This window comes from Anopheles coluzzii, chromosome 2, assembly GCF_943734685.1.
Source record: "Anopheles coluzzii chromosome 2, AcolN3, whole genome shotgun sequence".
NCBI lineage: Eukaryota > Metazoa > Arthropoda > Insecta > Diptera > Culicidae > Anopheles > Anopheles coluzzii.
In genome coordinates this window covers 50745137-50765476 of record NC_064670.1, presented here as the reverse complement: position 1 = coordinate 50765476, position 20340 = coordinate 50745137, and the positions used below count along the sequence as shown (strand labels likewise).

At 41.7% G+C, this 20340-nt stretch overlaps 1 protein-coding gene across 2 annotated transcripts in view; it reads right to left on the bottom strand.

Moving 5' to 3' along the window:
* Positions 1–8349, bottom strand: part of LOC120950566 (5-hydroxytryptamine receptor 1-like) — a 48947-nt gene extending 40598 nt beyond the window's left edge. The window contains exons 1-2 of one of the 2 annotated variants that reach the window (XM_040368701.2): positions 8160–8349; positions 6906–7187 (exon numbers count right to left, since the gene is read on the bottom strand). The gene's annotated coding sequence lies outside the window, so the exon portion shown is untranslated. The remainder of the gene's footprint in view (positions 1–6905; positions 7188–8159) is intronic. The other variant, XM_040368702.2, reaches the window with a different exon arrangement.
* Between the last annotated feature and the right edge of the window lie 11991 nt (positions 8350–20340).

Here is a 20340-nt window from a genome sequence, read left to right as displayed (position 1 = left end):
CTATAATAATCTCATTATTTTTTTTTACGTATGAGCTTAGGTTATGAACATTGTACCAACACAGTTCACAGTTCAACACAGCTTTTGCTTTTTTTTCATACATATTTTTTTAAGCATTGTTCATTATTTGTATTGTATGTATATTCAATCAAAACATGTATAAATAAAAATGCTACTTTTGCAAGTCACAAATAAATAGTTTTTTTTTGTCATGGCTAATAAAACACGACATTTACTTGTACATGGACATTTACTTTTTCTTTGTATTTTATAAATAATATCATCACAGATGGTATTTTCATTATTGCTCTTTTCCATCGCTTTAAACAAAAATAAATTAACATATCAATAAACTTCAAATTTATGATGACAAATGACACAAACAACACTTCAATTGAAACCCTACACAGTGGAACATGAATGAAAAAATCGAAAAACAGGTTACTGGCCAACATAAACAAAAAAATAATCCACTCATCCCGCAGGCATTGTGACAACATTTTGCAACCTTCTATCAGTGGTTTCATGTGTGTACGATTCCAATGGATGCAATGAAATTTCCGATCAAAATGACACGTATGGTGCATCAATTAAATAAGTACCAGTGCAACACCATACTTGCAGTGTAAATATAACATATTCCATTAGGTGAAGTGCAAAAAATATTTGCTACCTTTGATATCAACCCATATTTTCAGAATAACCAGAAAAAGATCAATATAACATTCAGAGCTGCGAATCTCGATGCAATTTGAATTTTCGCGAAACACATTGTGTTTTCCCATCAACAGCGAATGAGTAGCGAATTGTAGCGCGTATAAAACGATTTTATGCTGTATCAGCATATAAAACAAGAGAACATATCATGACGACAGCGAGCGGCTGATGCATTATGAATAAAGCTTTCAATCATTTTATCCATTATCATTCGTCTACCTCCGCATGAAATGGTTCCAGTGACGCATATCGTTAATGATATTTTCTCATCCGTTTTCGGTTCGGCATATGGATGATATGCCATATACAGAAAAAGTCATAAATAAAAATTAATTTCTCTTCAAGCGCTTCAATTCCAGATAAGTTCATGTTAAACTTCCATCTCATTCGCAACAAAATAATTTATCTCCAGTACAGTAAATGTAGATCCCCATTTCCGCTAATCAATAAAGTGTCGCACGTAAAGCTCACCTCACGCACCACTTCACCAACTTCTCCCCGTATCGGGTGGGAAGGGAAGGGAAGGTGAAGGCGAGAGGAACCGCAAATCAATTTCCAATCAACCGAAGGCTCCCTGCTAAGGATGTGGCCACCAACCCGCAATGGAAAGCGTCAGTGCCGCTAAGTCCTCACCAGTGAAAGTGACACCTGCCTGACAAAAGGCAAATTATTCCCATCACCCCCTACCCCGGCCAGCAATCGCTAAGCCCTCGTTAAGTGGTCGTGAACGCGAAATCATAAGGCAGGTTGTGGCAGGAGGATGTGTGTGGGTGTGTAGGGGCGAACCGTCAAAGACATAAGCTGGCGCATAAGCGAATGTCAGGTGGGTGGGTATTTCGAGGGACAAAAAAAAGAAATAAAACGACACGACAAAGGTAACCTTGCCACTCAAGCTGTGCGTAACGGAGCGATATGAAATCGGTCTCGCCTACCCAATTCCAATTTCATCGATTCGTGGAAACATTCAATTCATCGTTAATTCAATTTAAGGATCTGCGGCTGCGTCAGACCGAATTTTGGCTGCCGAGTAGATTGGTTGTTTGGCCGCTAGTTTGATTGTTTCTTACTTCTCGCGAAAGCTTTTTAGCCATTGGGATGAGAAGGTACTCATTTTTAACGCGATGTATAAGAATTAACGTAATCCTTATAATAATCTTGTCTCAACCTAGACAGTTCGGATTTAATGTCTATAGAAAACTAACTGTCATTTACAAGGTTTGAAATTGACACCTTTTTTTACTTGCTAAGGTAGCATTCATCAAAATTTGATAAAGAACATCTTTATTGAATTGGGTCCGGTCATTTTGAATCTGTGAATTAGAATTCTATTCATTTAATTAGGATTAATACAAATATTAGAATTATCATATTGCAAAGCTGGCTTAGTAGTGTATTTGAAATTGTTGTTAATACTTTTTACTCGTTTTCATTTTCTGGCAGTTTTCAATACTCCAATTCAGCTTGCTGCCACCAACACCGATATCCGTTGTGACACAATCATGCCGTTTACCGAATCCGTCGCAATAGCATGGCGCTTCATTTTCTAAAGAAAATACAAATAATACAGCCAACCAGAAACACAGCAGCTACATCTGCGATGGAAATTTTGATAATTCCATCAAGAGCAAGATTAATTATTTAAATCACATCCATTCCACCGAAAAACGAGAAAGTGCTGAATGTTGATGAGGTTAAATCGATTATCACTGTCGACCGGTGCGGAACGGCTCAGCCCATGAAACCCCTGGAAACTGGAATATTAAATAATAATGAAGCCATATCTAAATATAGACTGGCGAATGGTACCGAACCCTGAACCCGGTGTACAGGGTGGCGTAAAAAATGAACAATCCGTAGCGTACTTGAACTTGCAGCAAAGCGTTCATAAAAATACTTGCGTTGGTGAAAAACAAACCATGTGTATGACATTTCCTTCACGAAATCTTCGTTAGGTAACAATCAACTTTTAACTTTCATCTTCTGAGTATCGTATGTGGCTTTTAACCAAGCCACAGAAGCTTACATATTTTTCGTAGAAATAACTATCTCTGATACATCTCATTGTAAGTATACCGTACCACAAACCGATCCGCAAAACCACAAAATCATCATTTATTGCCGAACCGCAACACCATTGTGCATGACAGATTACAAAGAAAACCACAAGGAAATGCGATATATAATGGCAACCATTTGGAACAATTTGCGACTTGAGTAACGTTAAGAAATCCACTATGAAAGCCTAACGCAACGGCAAAAGATACCATTAGATACCATCAAAAGCAAATTAGTCCTGCTCACCAGAATCAAAAGGCACATTTATTTTACTTATTCATATCATTATTTTTTCAGCCCTTTACAGAAACACTTACCCATGACTCATGCACCCCCCCCCCCCCTCAACAGCAAATCCTGCAAACCATTAGCACTGCATTTGGCACCCGGTTTTCTGTGTGACGCAATTTCAAGTCCACTGCAAGATAGCCTTGCTAGCATTAGAATGCCCAACCATCACGGGGCCAACCAGTTAATGGACAGTAACGCGACGATAATTACTCCCATTAGCGAAAGCCTTTTTCCCGCGAATGCTTTGAATGAGCACTTTGCCATACACCCCGTTCAGAAAACTACCACAAAGAAAGCCGGCCTACAGCCGGCCAAAACGGCCAGCCCCTTTTTGCCATTTATCAACTACGGCCAATCTTTTGACCAATCCTAACTCTTCCGCACTCATTCCCCCGCGCTCCCAGACGTGACAAATCACGTCCGGTGATAAAATGAGCTCCGAGTGGGTCGAGCTTTGTAAAGTGTTGCTCCATTTTGCATTTACCCCAATGGCCCCTACCGTGTTGGGCTGAGCCTTTCGGGAAACTTCAACATTCATCAGCCCCCGGAATGGTGGTGGTGTGTGTGTGTGTAATGCGAGGCAGGAAAGGGAGATGGGTAGAAAAATATGATCCTTCCGTTTTGGGGCGGCCAAGTGATTATTCACGCCGGTACCACGATCAAACCAACCCCGAAAGCTGTCAACGATGGCGTCCTGTCCGAATATTCTGATGGCTGATGATGAACCGCTGAGGCTGCCAAAAACCCACATCATGACAGCACCACGACAGTGCCGGCGGTGGAGGTTAGCGCAATCACCATTACCAACACCCCTCTGCCTCATTTCTTCTCATGCCTTGCCATGCTTCGCTTATCATAATCCATGCTTTCATCATCATTATCTATGTGCTGAAATCTCATCCTTTACCACGCTCGTTCCTATCGTTTGTCGGTGCCCTTGGCTATATGTCTCTACTCCTGCCTAGGTCCGGAGAGCATGAACTGGTGACATTAGGATTTTTGTTGTTTTAATCCTGACGTAAAATTGAGTGTCACGAAATTATTTTTCAATTGATCCGAATAGTCGAGTAAAACCATTTTTAGTTGGAAGCAACACGTATTGAACCATATTGGGAGTCACGTTGATCAACTGCAATAACAAAAAATGCTTAAAGCTGGTATTTATTTAGAAACATTTGTTCTAAAATTCATAACAATAAAATTCGTTTTTAAAACTCATACTTTATTCCTTGTTCATTAACCTCAAAAGAATTACTCTCTCTCTCTCTATCTTTCTCTCCACAAAGGTACAACCCAAACAACACAATGAAATATAAAGAGATATACTTTAGTGCTGTATGACTTTTTGTCCTAGCCATCAATCATTCATTCATGTCATTCATTCTAGCTTACAGAACCTTTGAGATTGACCTCAAGCAGGGCCTCAAACACTGAGCATTTAATAATTTATCATTGTAAAATCACAGCTCACTGCATATTTACCTCCGATTATGCAGGCATACAGTTCCCGAATCGAAAATGGTACCACATACCATCCTCTTGCACCGTTCTCTTCATACCGAACGTACACAAACACACATATTAACAACTTCATTATTAAACTACACCGTGACATTCATCAGCAAAGTGCCGCCCCGGTTCGGCTGCAACTGGCGGAGCGACAACATAATTACAGACTCGCCTGAACAATCATCACCAGCTCAATATGATCAAACAATTTCCATTTCGTCACCCTCTCACCGGAATGGTGCATTTGCGTTGGAAAATCGATCATTTGCATTGCAGGCTGGTCAACTCGCTTGGGAAAGTATGTCGCAGCCGAAATGCGGCACTTGCATCCCGACTCAACGCCACACTTAATCAACGATGCTTCCCGCGCCGGTCGCTGACCTAGTACCAGTAGTATGTGCTCCGGTGAATATTAATTATAATGAAATTCGATCATTTATTTATCAACTATTCAACTGGCCTGGTCCCCGGGATGATCTCAAAACTACCACCAACCAACAGAACGACAGACACTGGCAGAACACATGCGCACTTGTTGAGAAATCGATTGCCCGAAACGCCCGGTTTCAGGTATGCTGCCTGGTGTCCCAAATCCGGGAATGCTTCCGGTGCTGGGCTGAGCACGAAAATCATTTCCCGGCGGAAGTGCGACCGGCCGGTGGGCGCTGTTATATATGCTGTTGTCACTACAATTCAAAATGAAAGGATAACACACGCTCGTGCCATGCTTGTGCTTTGCTCCCTTTGTTCTCAAATGCCGGCCCGCATCTAATTAGCGTTTGGTGGCATGGTGAGAGAGGATAAAATTGTCGCAGCTTAAATATTACCATGTAATCATGATATTTCCTTCCTGAACGCGTTGGTTAAAAGCCTGCCCATGATTACACAGGGTGCACAGTTGGCCCAAAGTACAGTTTTTGATTAATTATTCAGTAGTCGAATGAAATCTTACAGTATTTATTAAACCTTCAAAACGTACAAAAACTGTTCAAACAAAGTGTATAAAAGTTTCTAGACCTTCTAGTCCCGTGTAGAATACGCTCGGGAAAGGAAAAACTAAAATCCCATTAGCTTTTTCTCTCACTAAATGAAATAAACTGGCACTAAAAGCATTGAAAACTTTTCTGCCCCTTAAGTTCCTGTGAACGCTCAAGAGCCAGTCAGACAACTCAGCAATCAACGTTCGGCACTCGGTGCAACTTTTTCAATGGCACTGCGTTTATACTGTAGTGAGCTGACAGCTTGACGGTTCGTGATGCACCAACCAGTTAGTTGTTGTGTAAAACTGGCTAAAACTTCTACCAGAGAACATTTCCAAGTTTTGCCTCGCATGACATGCTTCAAGAATCATCTACCGGAAGGAACTGTGCAAAGATGATGATTGGCGAGGGATGATTGTTCATTTGACATTTAAATTTTTTTAACAGTATGCGTGCGAAGCAATACGCATGAACTAATTAAAAAAATTAACCCTAAATACATCCAAAGCTATATAAGCTAATGGGTTCTTCAGAATGGTTGACCTCACGGCAGTTTCAAACGATTGATTTTTATTCCTACTTTCAACGTAATCAACATTTCCCACACATAAACTATATACCAATCATATAGTGCAATAAAGCAATGTAAACAATCTGAAGTAATTTAGATGAATTATGAGTTTTACCGCACGTACACTTGCAAGATCTCGCAGCATGTTTTAACCGTTCCAAGCGGCATAAATAACCACTGAACACTACACACGTCTGGCACCATAACGCCTTGCATTATTTGTAACCCTCCGTCCTCCCTCTGGCCTTCTTCTCTTCCACGAGGTAGCGTGCAGTGTCATTTAGAATGATGTATTATTTTTTGTCCTAGTTATTTTCCCTCCCTCCGCATGGCCTTCGTCTACGGTCAAATCAGCGGCCTGCATCCACCATACAAACATGCTGAATAATGTCTGCACGTATCGGTAGTACGCGGTCGTACGGAACATGGTTCCAAAATGGATGCAATTTATAAGCGGCATGATCGTGACACAAACTATTATCTCGCTACCAGTACGAAGTTTGGGAACGCTGGCAGCTGAACCAACTGACTGGCAAGCAGCTGCTGGTTCGGAAACCCGGAAAACACTGCATACTACAGTAGAGTAAAATCACGAGCTACAACACCAATCCATAACAGTATCATTAGTGAATGCCGTAGAGTTAGCGATCCCGTACGTTAAAACAGAACGGTAGCCAGAAAGGTCGTTCTGACATTTACAAACCCCTTGATTTCACATGCCGAAAATACGGCACCTCATACTGTAACCCCCTTTTAAGATAATCTTTCGCTTTCACACTTACCTGGCTTTTGTATTGTGGATTCCCTTAGGAGTTCCTTTATAATGATAACTTTTAAAAACTGGATTCCATAATCATCCCTCGATCGATGTGCTTCATTAAACGTGACACACTTTCACACTGTTTTTTCAAAGCCATTTTCACTGAAGCCCCGCAAAGGTTTTACACAATTTCCACGCAAAAAGTCACTAGGCAGATTTCACCATGCCAATTTCTACATTGATTCAACAAAGATACACTTATTAATTCATACACATTTTGCACAACAGTTGCAGTTGCTAAAGCCTTTGAGCAGAAAAAAACAAAAGTAAAAATCAATTCAATACACAAATCAATACACAGCCAGTGAGCCACAAACCACGCCAGGCATAAGCGAACGAATGGAACGTTCCTCCAGGGCGAGATTTCACGTACGAAACAATTTAAAAAATCTCAAACCAACCACAGCACGGCCTGTTCGTCTCCTTGGTCTGGAATTCTGGCTTCACTTCCTTTTTTTTTCAATCAATACACTCCATTCTATTTCCTCGTAGCTTTATACACTTTCCACAATTTCACTTTTCACACAGAATTGTAAAGAAAGAACCAGCAAAAAACACATTCCGGTAGAGCGGAAGGAAAAGTGTTTAAGGAAATCACCACCATACCACTAAATGCTGCTGCGGTGAGATGGTGCTGAGGTTTTCTTAAATTCTTTCACTCAAAGCATCCCCTGTACGCATATTTCTTTCATTTTTTTTTGCTTCCGGACGTAACGAGATGAGGAACAGAAAAGAGAAACTGGGGGAAAAAAATCTTTACGCGTTTCCAGCCGCCCTTTAATCCTATCTATCGTTTGGTTGAATTCTTTGCCATCTCGTCCTGTATGCTGTACACAATTTCACACTATGCTTTACTCACTACCTTGGCCTATCGCCCATTTTTACACACAAACATGTACACACACACACACACACACATGCACACACAGAAAATCCATTCATCATTCACTCATATCACGCTCTCTCGGCTGCTCGATCTGTTCACATATGGCATCCTTTGATGGGTTTGCACTTTCTACTAAATTGCTCCACACACTCGCATTCTCACACCTTTGCGTTGGCCTCGGGTATGATTAAGATGCATATAAATACGCGTGTGTGTGTGTGTGTCGGTGTGTGTGTGTGTATGGGTGTGTGTTTGTGAGTGTATATGTATGTGTGGATGTGGTTGTTGATTTGAAATCACCAGGCGCCTATTTACGCGTGTTGCACTTACGTTGAAGAACGTCTCCACCGAGAAGCGTGTGTCACCCTGCTACTGAGCACCCCTTCTTATTACCACCTGCACGCTTTTTTGCTTCCTCTCCCTTTTTTCCGACAGCAACGCAGGTCACGCACGCATGTCGCCTGTCTGCTGCGAATGGGCTATGACTTTCGTCTACCAACGAGAGCAAACGATAACTGAGATGAAAACGCAATGGGAAAACTCGTTTCACCGAGACCGAATCCGAAACACACGGAAGCTTGTTTCCGCAATCAGCGATGAGTTCGCTTCCCCTTCGGAGGGTGTAGAAAAAAAAAAAAACACTCACCCAGACACTCACCAACGCATCTTAAGCGGGGCGAGCTACGGTATAGTGAGATGGAACTGTGCCGGCGCTCATGCCGCTGTCGCTGCTCACACTCACTCATTTTCCCGCGAGCTGCATGAGCGGGAGCAAAACAATTTTTTGCCAGTGTCAGTTGCCAGATGAGATCGTGAAAATGAGTCCCTATCAACCAGATACGATGATGAAATAACAAAAACAAAGGGGTTAAGTTGACTCCATGAAGATAAACATATAAAATTATTCTGAATTTTTCATTACTTACATCAGGTCGTTTTTGTTTTCTTTTAATCGATCGGGCCACCCACCCACGATTCTAAGGTTAATTTTATGTTCTGAATAATTGTTATCAATCTTGCATCGGACGTTGAATATCAGGCTATAAATAAGCAAACCAATACCACCGTTACGGTTCAAGTCTCTAACCCATTATCCTTAAGATAGCACATGCATATTTTCATTTGATTTATAGTTAACCCTGACGTTCCAGTTCCCTACTGCGGTGGAATGCAAACACACGCATACATGCGTTTCTTACATGCCCCGATCTATTATTTCCCTTACCCCTGAACCGGCGCCACTGAGAAACAGTGTCGAACCCTTTACAAAAACCAGATGCTTCTACCTCTCTTTGCTAAACCTCTTGGAGAATCCACAACATGTACTATGTTCTCGAGGGCCCGACCCCGTCCCACATTTGTTCCATCCATCTTGCCCGGTTATGCTGCCCAACGCAACAACGCACCGAAGACAGTCATTCCTCGCTACCGTTTTCACTGGATTTTACCAGGTTTGCCGGTGAGGTATTAAAGAAAATTCGTTTATGAACTGAGAAAATATCTTAGGCAGCCCCATTATTGAAGCGCTATCGTTCACCGAGTCCTCTCGTTTCTTTAACACCGTTCCGTTTCGGAAACGTACATCGATTTATTTCCACTATTTCAATACCACGATCATCGCTTACCTTCCGTAAACTACGAATTTAATTCGACCACACTAGGTTAAATGAGGTTCGATTCTATCCCATCCGATAGCGTCTTTATTTCCCAAACACAAGATACTTTTTCGAAGCATCCGTTCGCTGCTTTACCCATCGTCCCTCTTGAACGTGTAAAGCTGACCAGCGGGAACTAAACACTCGACCAATGTACGTAGTTCAGCTTCAAAGTGAAACATTCATTTGCCTAAAAGAACGCATTGCAGAACACACTGAACCGGCTCCGGAAGACCATAATTTGTTGCAATGGAATAAGAGAAAGTTGAAGTGGTTATTTTTATACCTAACCAAAACCATCGTCGAGGCTTAGGTACATACGAATTGGTACATGGTGAGCTACCCACAACTAAAATGAAAACCGTATTGGTCAATATTCATTACGCCACCGTTTGATGCACTATGTCTCTGTGGTTTTTTTATCAAAACAACCAATAACGAAATCAACGTTAAATCGCATTCGTTCTTCCAGAAAATCCTTAACCGTTCAACCAATTCCCCAGCAAACAGTTGTCCTTCTATTCAATGTGATGTCATTGTTAAAGATATTATATTTTTCATAAAACATTCAAAGCATTCATTTCCACCTCTCAACCAGTCACAAACACACGCCCACCAATCATGTAAACCGCCTTCAGTTTTAGTTTGTTTATCGATTCACTCCAAGAGCAATTTGTCCGCCCGTGTTTGAACTTAACGATCTGTCTTACCTGTGACCGGCGATGTGGTCTGCCAATTTGTCGCTTGTTGCCAATTTTTCTTACACCATTCTATTTACTCTTCGTGCCGTGTACTTTACGCGCTCCCAAAATAAGATAGAAGAACCAATACGATCGATAAACATCAGCTCGAGTGTTGCTTGCTGTCCATCACGAAACATGTTAGCCAATTTGTGTGTTTGGTTGTGGTTGAAGTTGGTTTAATTATTGGTTCACTTACCTTCCTCCCGTTAGCCCCGGGCATGATTCTGACCTTGTCGTGCTCGACGTTTTCGACATAGTACGCACCAATCGACCTCTGTCCATTCCAATGAACTTTGATTTGATCGTGTTGTACCTCGGTAGCATTGCACCTTCTCATTGCCTGAATCTGTGATTTATTTTCCATGAATTATGTTTAGCTTGATGATTGTACTGTATACTTCCTGGTTTAAGTAGCTTCAGACCTGTTTACTATCATTTTATTTGACGGCAGGAACGTTATAACAAACTTACTAAGAACTGTAGTTATATTTCTTTCGTAAATTGGACCAAAATATGCAAAAAAAAGTTTTAACAGAACCACAAACAGCCATACAAATCTCACAAACTCACATGTCGTCAGCGGAAAGTTTACTCATTTCGTCCAGGGCCAGAAACCGGCCTGGAACAATAAAAGATAAGTAGACACGAAAAGCGTGTTTCGGTTGCTCGAAGGGCAAAAAAATATTAATTAATTTGCTTGATACGCACTCCTTGTTTGTGGCTTGGGTCTGCATGCATATAGGTCGGAATAGTGGTTCGATTTATTGCCACAGTAAACTCGTACATCGGTACAACAACAGCATTACGTTAATTACGTCAGTAATTTTGCTAAATGACAAAATTTCGTCTCAAGCTCCTTGACTCACATGATTTGTGTTTGCAGTTATTTTATATTTACTTTGATTTAGTCATTTTTGTAACAAATGACATGATTAACTCGAAAGCAGGTTGGTTTACAAATTCTTCACTCGGGAACCGTTTCAATCTTCCTTCAATCTCCTTCCAATTTCATTACACATACCGCACGATCTGGATTGCGCTAGCGAATAATCTAATTTTGAACCTTGCGTTCATAATAGACGGCAATGATGAATGCTGCTTAACCCGAACGCGACGGTCAAAATGTATAGACGTGTGTCAACAAAAAATCGCATCATAAGCACCGCCTTTCACTCACCCAAACGCACAGACAAGATATGAAAGAAACGATATGTTATAATGTATGAGATGAACAAGAAGAAAAAAGGCAAGAGCAAAAAAGAACAATCTCATCAATAATGCATTTAATCTCTTCGCGGTCTAATGTGAAGCTGGCTGTCTGCTTGCGGTTCTCGCTGTTGCTTCGCCAACTGATTGCTTTCATATTTTATTACGGCCTTTTTTGTCGTTTGCCATAAACACATCCACGCAAATACTTATAGGCATATATTTTGGTAGCAGATTTTTCATCTGTGTGGGTTTGAACCGAAATGGCCTCCGGAGTTGTTTTGTGTGCGACGCTGGGAAAGCCATCATGGTGACGATGACGTACACTTCTGGCCTCCGCAGTGTCTTCCTAACCGCAGCAGCAAAGCTTTACGGTGCCGCGCACACAAAACCAACGCTCTAGGCGAAGAACGTTGTTATCGTTTGATAGCATCGGTTGATTATGATTGATGGATGGATCACTTTCGCTGCCATTGACGTGTGTTGTTTCATTTTTTATCAGCACCAGCACCGTCCTGTTGGCGAACTCTTTAACGCAGCGCCAAAAGGTCCTTCAAGGCGACGGTCCGCTCGGGACCGTTTTTAGCTTAGCAAAGCTCGTACGGGAGGTGGATCGAGCGTCTGCTGTAAAGTGAACTCTTGTGATTCAAAATAATACTTTTATCGCTTTTTATTTTTTGTGCAAAAATAACACTGACGACAGAAGCGCTTTGTTTGACAAGCGTAGCGCTCTGCGGTGCGATTCGACAGTGTAAGCGCCTAAATGTAGGCAACCCTGTGTGACCGAGAGTTTACTTTGATATTAGTGCATTTGATATTGATGCATGACAAGAAACAGTTAAGTTAAAGCAAAATATATTGAATGATCAAAGTTTGATACTTTTTATTGAAACAATGTTTACTTTTGAACGATAAGCCTCACAAACTGTAAATATTTTCCTATGAGTTCAAAAATTAAACAATATATTTCACGACTTAATCAAAATGGAGGCGCCTTGTACATGTTGCGACGGATTAAAATCTTGGTTTATTTCAAAAAAAAAAACAAAACTAAAAGATATGAAGAAACATTCTACTGCCAAAGCAAAACATAATGCTGCTATCAGTATAGAATACCATCGCACAATGCATGCCTGCAACAACTAATGGCACACCTTAAACCGCTCAACCAACTATTCATTTCATCAGAGTAGAAGTAAAAAGATTTGATACTTTCGAACAAAGTGTGGCGCACGTTTTCCCATCATTACCTCTTCACTGTGGTGCAACAGCTTCCCTGACTAGAAGTATCAGCCCAAGTAGCAGCAAACTTGTGGCATAGTTTTTCATCAGTTATTTTCCGTTCCAACCCTCCTCCTCTTTTGCTTGTTTCAACCGCAAGCTATGAAACAAGATCCACCGTTATCGTTTCCTCTTCTGATCTTCATTTCCCAGAACTATGAAACAATGGAGGAGAAGAATAAAAAAAACCATTCCCACGAAACTACCACCAGTAGTAGTAACACGTTGTTGCAAAAAGTTTATCAATTTCGCGGTAGTTTCGCTTCTGCCAAGCCTTCCAAACGCACGCCACCGGAAGACGATGCGTCGTTTATCAAAAGCAACTGACGGTGGGGCACCGGTTTTAAAATTCATGAAAGAAACGTTGCGCTGTGAGGCAAGCCGCGCGAGCCAACTGCACTGATAGCGGATGCACTTTGCCGGGATGCAACAAAAAAAAACTGAGCGTCAGTGTACATGTGCTCGTATGTAACCAGTATTATTCATTGTGCCCCAGTTGCTACAATGCTTTTAGTGGAATTTACAATCGTGTTATGATTTCACCCCCAAGTCGTGCAGGTTTGTAAACGATAGCTTCTTTTTCTGTGCAGTTTGTTAAGCAAAATGCATTTATCACAATCATATCATTGTACCGAACCACACTGCATCACTTTTCATTGCATGATTAATTTTTTGCTGTCACAGCCTATGAACACAAATTGTGATTCTATATGTAACCCTGCACTAATAAGCCACGGGGTGTGCACCTATTCCTGGCACGTAATGCTGGGCGTCTATCAAAAGGATGCTTTCCAATTAAAATGTTTCTAAAAGTAATTTGATTCGAAGCTCTATCTACCCCAGCATTCTAGCCGTCCACTGGACCATCATTAAAATCTAATAGCCAATTTGGCACACATACTTGGTGCTCCTCTCAGATAGCTCTGACCCTGTACATTCACCCTGTACAGCGATCAATTACGCTGAAGTTTAAGTTGTTTTTTTCTTCTATGAACGAATAGACTGATCGCATAGCAGTAGTAGTCCCAGCTGCACGGTCAAGCCGATATAGTGAAGTGGTTTAGAGCAAACTTTCCTCCCGTCTCACTACTATACGATGGTTGCAGGTTTACACAACACATGGCCCGATGGTATAATATATTGGAACTTACCTTCTTACCAGTATATTGGAATTTACCTGTTTTTTTTCCTCCAATAGTTGCTTCTTCACTTTTCCCATTTCAAAACGTCCTTCCAATGATTGTTAATTCAATGCACATAATCTGTAAACTTTCCAGCACCAGCTCCAGAGTACGTTGATCGGCACGTCTTCGTACCATTCGCCTGCAGCAAACCTACCCAACGAACTAGCGGGGCGCAGGAGAAAGTAATAGTTTCCTTCATTCCAAATCCCCCCACCCCCTCCCGCTAACACAGAGCCAAAGAGCCACTCTAGAGAGAGTGATAGAGAGAGAGAAAGAGAAAAAAGATCGCTTTGGTACGACCCACCACGACCTGATTGTAGATTCAACAGCGTAGTTCGAAAGTTTGCGACTTACAGGAAGAATGTTTTCTCCCGGCATCCTGGAAGCTTCGATCACTTACTTCGCCCGGCAATTGGGTTACGCCATGTTTTGAGGGATAGCCCGGTAGCCAGTCCAGGGAAGGGACTGATGAAACCTTATAGATACTAGTTGATTCCCTTACGTAACGGTAACTCTGTGGAAGGGTGATGACTAAAAAGCGGGAGCGGAGTGTTAGCAGCGAAGATCACACACACACACACACATCACTCTATCCATTCATCCCCGATATTTACCGCTCCGACCACCCAAAGCCCATTCCCACTGTGGCACGTGTAACATTACACTGAAAGTTTCGCAGAGCTTCCCCTGTCCATGGGATTCGCATAGGAAAGCCAACAAGTGAGCGATTCAACAATCTGTAGCCAGCCTGCGGCAAAGCGCATACGGACTGGGCGATTGGGAAGTATCCCCGCCCCGAAGCACCAAACAAACATAGATTACCTTCGAGTGCAATTCATTTTACTTTCGCTCCCATCAGGCTTCCTGGGTTGACTACTCCCCGGGGGAACACGCGCCCTTATCGGGTGGAATATTTGTGCACTGTACTGCACAGAAGATGTGCCAGGCCCGAGCAGGATGTGTGACCTAGTAAAGATGGCAATTTTATCTACATTCTCACTCCGGGAGGAAGCACAAACATACACACACACGTGTCTCACGTACAATGTTGAAGATTTCGTTTTGTCAGGGGAACTTAAAATTCTCAACGCCCCTGAAGGATCTTCATCGTTACAGCGCATTTCATCGATGTATCATTATGGAGCTTTGTGTTTTGTGGGAATGTTTTCACCATCAACTAGTATCGTGGATCCAGCCGATGACGTTCAATACTATTACAATCATTGTTTTAAAGGGTAGCAAGGCATTCGGAACCTTTTACAGCAGTTCAGGGATTGAGTAGCCAAATTGATGCTTATACTTGAAATGAATGATAGCTGCTAATCTATTTGTAAGTAAAAAATGGTTAAAAAGATTATTCCCTTACATCTACGTCTTGACGCTCCAGACACGTACATGATAAATTAAACGGATTTTCACTTACCATTACAAAGTCATGACGATCATGGCCCTACGTTATGTGTTGGCCTAACATTAATCTTTAAAAAACACTCATCAAAATATAATCAAGGAGGTGTAAACATTGTTATAAGACTCCAATAAAATTCATATCCTTTCTGACACCGGCAGGGCGGCATCATTGATCATTGGTACAGCGCATCATGGCCGGTTTCACCGATCATCGTGCACAAACATTCCTGGACCAACTCATCCATACCGAAAAGGAAGCATCCATGCTGCCGCGCAAACAAAGCGAACGGGAACTACAATGAATGAGGAAAAATAAAAATCGATCGAATTTATAGGACCACCGCAGAGGGCGTGCATTAAAAGTGCACTAGACAAAATTTATCGACCGCAATATCACTGCGGTGCTGGTTTCCATCGAAGGAAGGCGCCTTCTTTGCAGAAAAAGAAAGCATCTTCCTCACCTGCTTGCACGTAACTTCCTCCAACCCTTTTTACTGTCACTGCTTTTGTGCAACATTCTACTAACGTTACCGCTTCCCGATGCGTTCGATCTTTTTGCGCTTGGAAGCAAAACGCATCGATGCAAGTCCCCCGTGTGTATGTGTGTGTGTGTGTGTGTCTGTCTACGACAACGTAGCACTTTGTGGAACTTACTCCTTGGGTTGGGAGGAGGTCTGCCTTCGCTTGGAAGCTTTATAATGCTGCTCCCAACGGTGTGGTGTGGAGCTGTGGGAAATGTTTTTCGTACACCGAATGGCAAAGCGCTACCAGCTGCACAAAAGCATCTCGCTTAACCCGTCGCCTGTCGTCGGTCGTCGGCGTCGTGTAAGGGAGCGAGTGTCGCCGTGTTGGGGGGGGGGGGGGGGGGGGTGGAATTCATTTTGCAACGATACCTACGAATTGCTTCTGTGCATCAGATGGCGCGACAGATGGTAGATGGATGGTACATTAGCTGTTCGAGGGGAGTCAACCACCACAAAATCTCCAAACGGGTAAAAGGGCAAATATTTCGTCAGCTCGACCGAATAATCTATCCACACCCAGGCAATCCGTTCCAGCCGGTTACCGCTCGGGCACTTTGGGTCATATCGTGCAAGGCCACCGGTTCTGCCTGGTCACAGTGTTGGGCGGAGCGGTGTTTAAAGTTTTAATTAGTTTTCAGATTCTGTTTATGACTCTTGGTCTTGGAAGTTGGCAGCTAATGGCCTGCCTCCTAAACAACGCACAGGCAGTGGCGGGACATGATTGATCTGTAACGATAGAGCACATGTTTTGCAATAGATCTCAATGCAATCTATAATTTATTGGCATGAAATTGGTGCCCCAAAGTGCTGGTGCTCTTAACTTCGTATAATGGATTGAAGTTAAATCTCAATCTAAAAACTTCTGAACGTCTAATTTTACGAGATTCATTACAAAAAGAGTGTCTCTTATTTTTGTACTGATTTGTCTTCAAAGTGCTGTATTGATTATGATTCAATTGATCACGATTCTTTTGTATAGCTCGGACTGTTCTGATTATTTTACGGACAGCTTCAACTCCTTCAAACGTCAAACCTCAATAAATAAATATTTGTACCCATCAATACTGCCCTGGTAGCATACTTAATAGTTTACTTCAAACCGACTCCAGCGCAATTTCGTAGATAATTCACATCCATCTGAACCAGATGCATTAAAGTGCATTGACATTAATTGAATGGGTAACTCTATACCTATAGTGATGGGCGGGTCGACCCGAACCTATCGGGTCGGAGCCTTCCGTAAGCAACCCGGAGTCGTTTGGGTCGAACCCAAAGGTACAAGTAGGTTCAGTAGGTGCAACGACTCTGGTAGGTGCAAGAAAGCATAAGCGACTCCGACTCGTTGATGCAGCGAGTTCGGGTCGGGTCGAACTCGTTGTACCCGCGGGTCAGATTTGATTACGACTCCGACCTAGCGCACCCGCAGCACCCACGGTTCGGAATCGATTCCGATTGGCTCGCACCCGACTCCGGGTCGGGTCGTGAAATGAATCGTATGTCCCACTACTAATAGGTAGTTACCAACGTGTTAACAACAGTTTTAATTATTTCTACGCTGATTTCCTCATTTATGCCCTGATAATCCAGTCTCGTTAACTCGACTATCCTGCTATGGGGGAATCAATAAAGTCACTGAAAGTCAAGCAAACAAATAGTGGCAGGCCTTGACCGGCAAAGGTTGTTGAGCCAAAAGAATATTTTCTCATAAACGGAGCAATAGATAATGATAAAATTCCATCCGTATTTTCAACCAAAAATGTCCAATGAAAGAAATCTCGAAAAGAGATTCAGAGTTCGAAAATGTAAATAATTTGAATAAAGATAACGCGGTAATTTGATTAATTTCCTAATTTAATCTAGTAATTTTGTATATTTTTTTGAATTTTCATTTATTTCTCAATTTAAAAAGGTTTTTTTCTCGATTTAAACGGGATATAAAGTTATATGACTAATTTAATGTATATTGATTGCACAATATTCTATGCAAAAGAGACATAACGTGTCCGTGACAATACATAATTCTGTTTTTAGTTTGAATGACTCGTGTATCTTTGAAAATCCATAATTAAGAATAAATTATCTTCGCGTTTGAGGTTAACATGTGAGCCCAAAATGAGCATCCCACCATCCTCCGAACTACTCTTGGCCTAAATTGCCTAAACAACTTCAATTTTAGTCCACATTCATTGAATCATATTCGTAGTCAATTATTGTCTTTCAAACATCATATGAACATGCTTTTATCCAACGTTTGTAAAAACAGCCATAAACCTAAATCATGTCTGTTAAATTCAACTTCTTTAAATTAGTTTTCTGCTTTCTACTCGTTTCTGCATCCGAAAAAAGCTTGCAATAAAACAAAACGAATGTACCGAATACGTGCGCCATTGCCAAGGATTGTCCGAATGCAATGAATGTGTCGTACAGTTTTTTCCCTGTCAAAAAATGCTGTGCACCAAAGTATGCCATTCTTTTCTTTCTTTCGTTTCTGTCATTCACAGTCCGTTTTCTGGAAAAATGGAGAAAAACACAACAACCCGAAAATGGATAGCCAACCTGCATCTCCTCAAGTGATGCTCCTATTTCTACTGCTCCGTAAAGCATTGTTTTACAACAGCGTTTTAAACATTCTTCAATTCGATTGTGCTCTGTGGACAGCATTGTACTTTAGAGTAAATTGAGAATACACACACTGGCACACACACACACAGACACACATGGATGAGCCAACATGGATATAAATTGATAAAATGGCACGTAACGGTACGGACTCGAGCACGGTCGTTACACAGGTTTCGGTACAAAACGGTGAAGCAACCCTGCCATGTCTGGTTGAACCACTTCACATAAGGACCCTTCTTATGGTTGTGAAGTTTTCCAAATATCTAAGAAGAAGCAAGCTTACAAAGTGGCTCTTAAAATTTGTTCAAAACCTTTAAGTTCATTTAAATTGGTTCAGAGATTCTACCAAAGTAGTATTTTAAAGAGCTGAGTTAGGGCTTTGTTTATGTGTCGTATACCATTGTAATACAACTATCTTAAACTATACAAAATTCATTTGATCAGAGAACATTATAAGAACTGAAATTGAACTATTCTTTCAGTTTCCATTGCATAAATTCTCCCCTATTTGTGTTAAATTCTTCGTACATAACTTTTACGCTCACAAAAAAGATGTTCCCTAAGAATTGCATTTCAGCACATACACACACACACACTACTGCAACTGCAAACCAGAGCGATAAACCTGCCATCGTAGCACATAAACCGCCCTTCACGAAGATAGCAAGATTACAAATAAGATTATTCTCAACCTTTATTCCCACAGCCCATCAGTGCCGAACGTGCAGACAGAAGCTGCCTTCGCATAAACTAACGGTGACGCTCAAAGTGTCACACTTCCCAAACTCACGCCCACGACTCACATCGCACATTACAGAACGTCTTGGAAACAATTAAATTGACTGCCTGCTACCGAGCGCTGGGCTGCGGTAGTTAGTGTGTTAGTTTTGCCTGGTGGACTGCATACGAGCAACTCTCTGAGGAACTGCATCGATCTCCCTTTCTCTGTCGTGTGCACTTTCTCCATCTATCTACGAGTGTGCATAGCTTTCCCGCAAGAGGGGTTGCGCACCACAACGCATCTTGCCCATTTTCGCCGTCAAGATGAATGTGACGCTAAAGTCAAACACGTTCCATGCACGATGGTGGCAGTGCGCGGGCGGGAACCGGGGCATTAACGGGACGAAAGGAAAGGAGTGAAAGTTTTCGCCACTGTCTTTAGCTGCAATGTTGCACTACCGCAAGCGTAACCATAATCTCTAGCGTTCTAGTTGTTCTCTAGCTGGGTTGAAGAAGTAAGCGAGTAGTTTCTTGCAGAAGCAGCTAGCATTATTATTCACTACCTTAACTGGCGGTGAAATCGGTTAAGATTAAGCGATCTCATAAATCCTACGTTCTGATGCCACGGTAGCAAAGTTTCGGGAGGAAGCTTAATGTGCCGTTATGATCGCGACGAAATAAACAGTTAAAAGTTGCATCACTTTGAAAGCATGCTAAGTGGTTGTAAAAAAATCAAACATGTATTATGTGAGATAGTAAATACAACTGGGATATGACTGGTCTTTGTTTCAGGCGTAAGTAAGCCTTAATCTTAGCTATGAAATGTTTTACAATCGTACAACCGTTATTTCTGCGTTAGTCGATGGTTTATGTGTCACTCAACCAAGTCATAATGATTGTTTGCTTGATCATTACAAAGTAAATTAGAGGATTGTTCCTGTACTGGATTATTGAGCATGTTTCTACCATGGTAATTTACAATGTAGTATTACAATCTACAAAGATTGTTGCGCATTAAAGTTGCAGAAATTATATGACTAAACCAGCCCCGAACAAATGCAATGTGCATAATTATATATCATTTAAATTTAGCATTTAATTTACTCAACGGCGGTTGCAAAGCACAAAAGGGCTTGTAAATAAAAGGTCAAGAACAAAGCTCAATA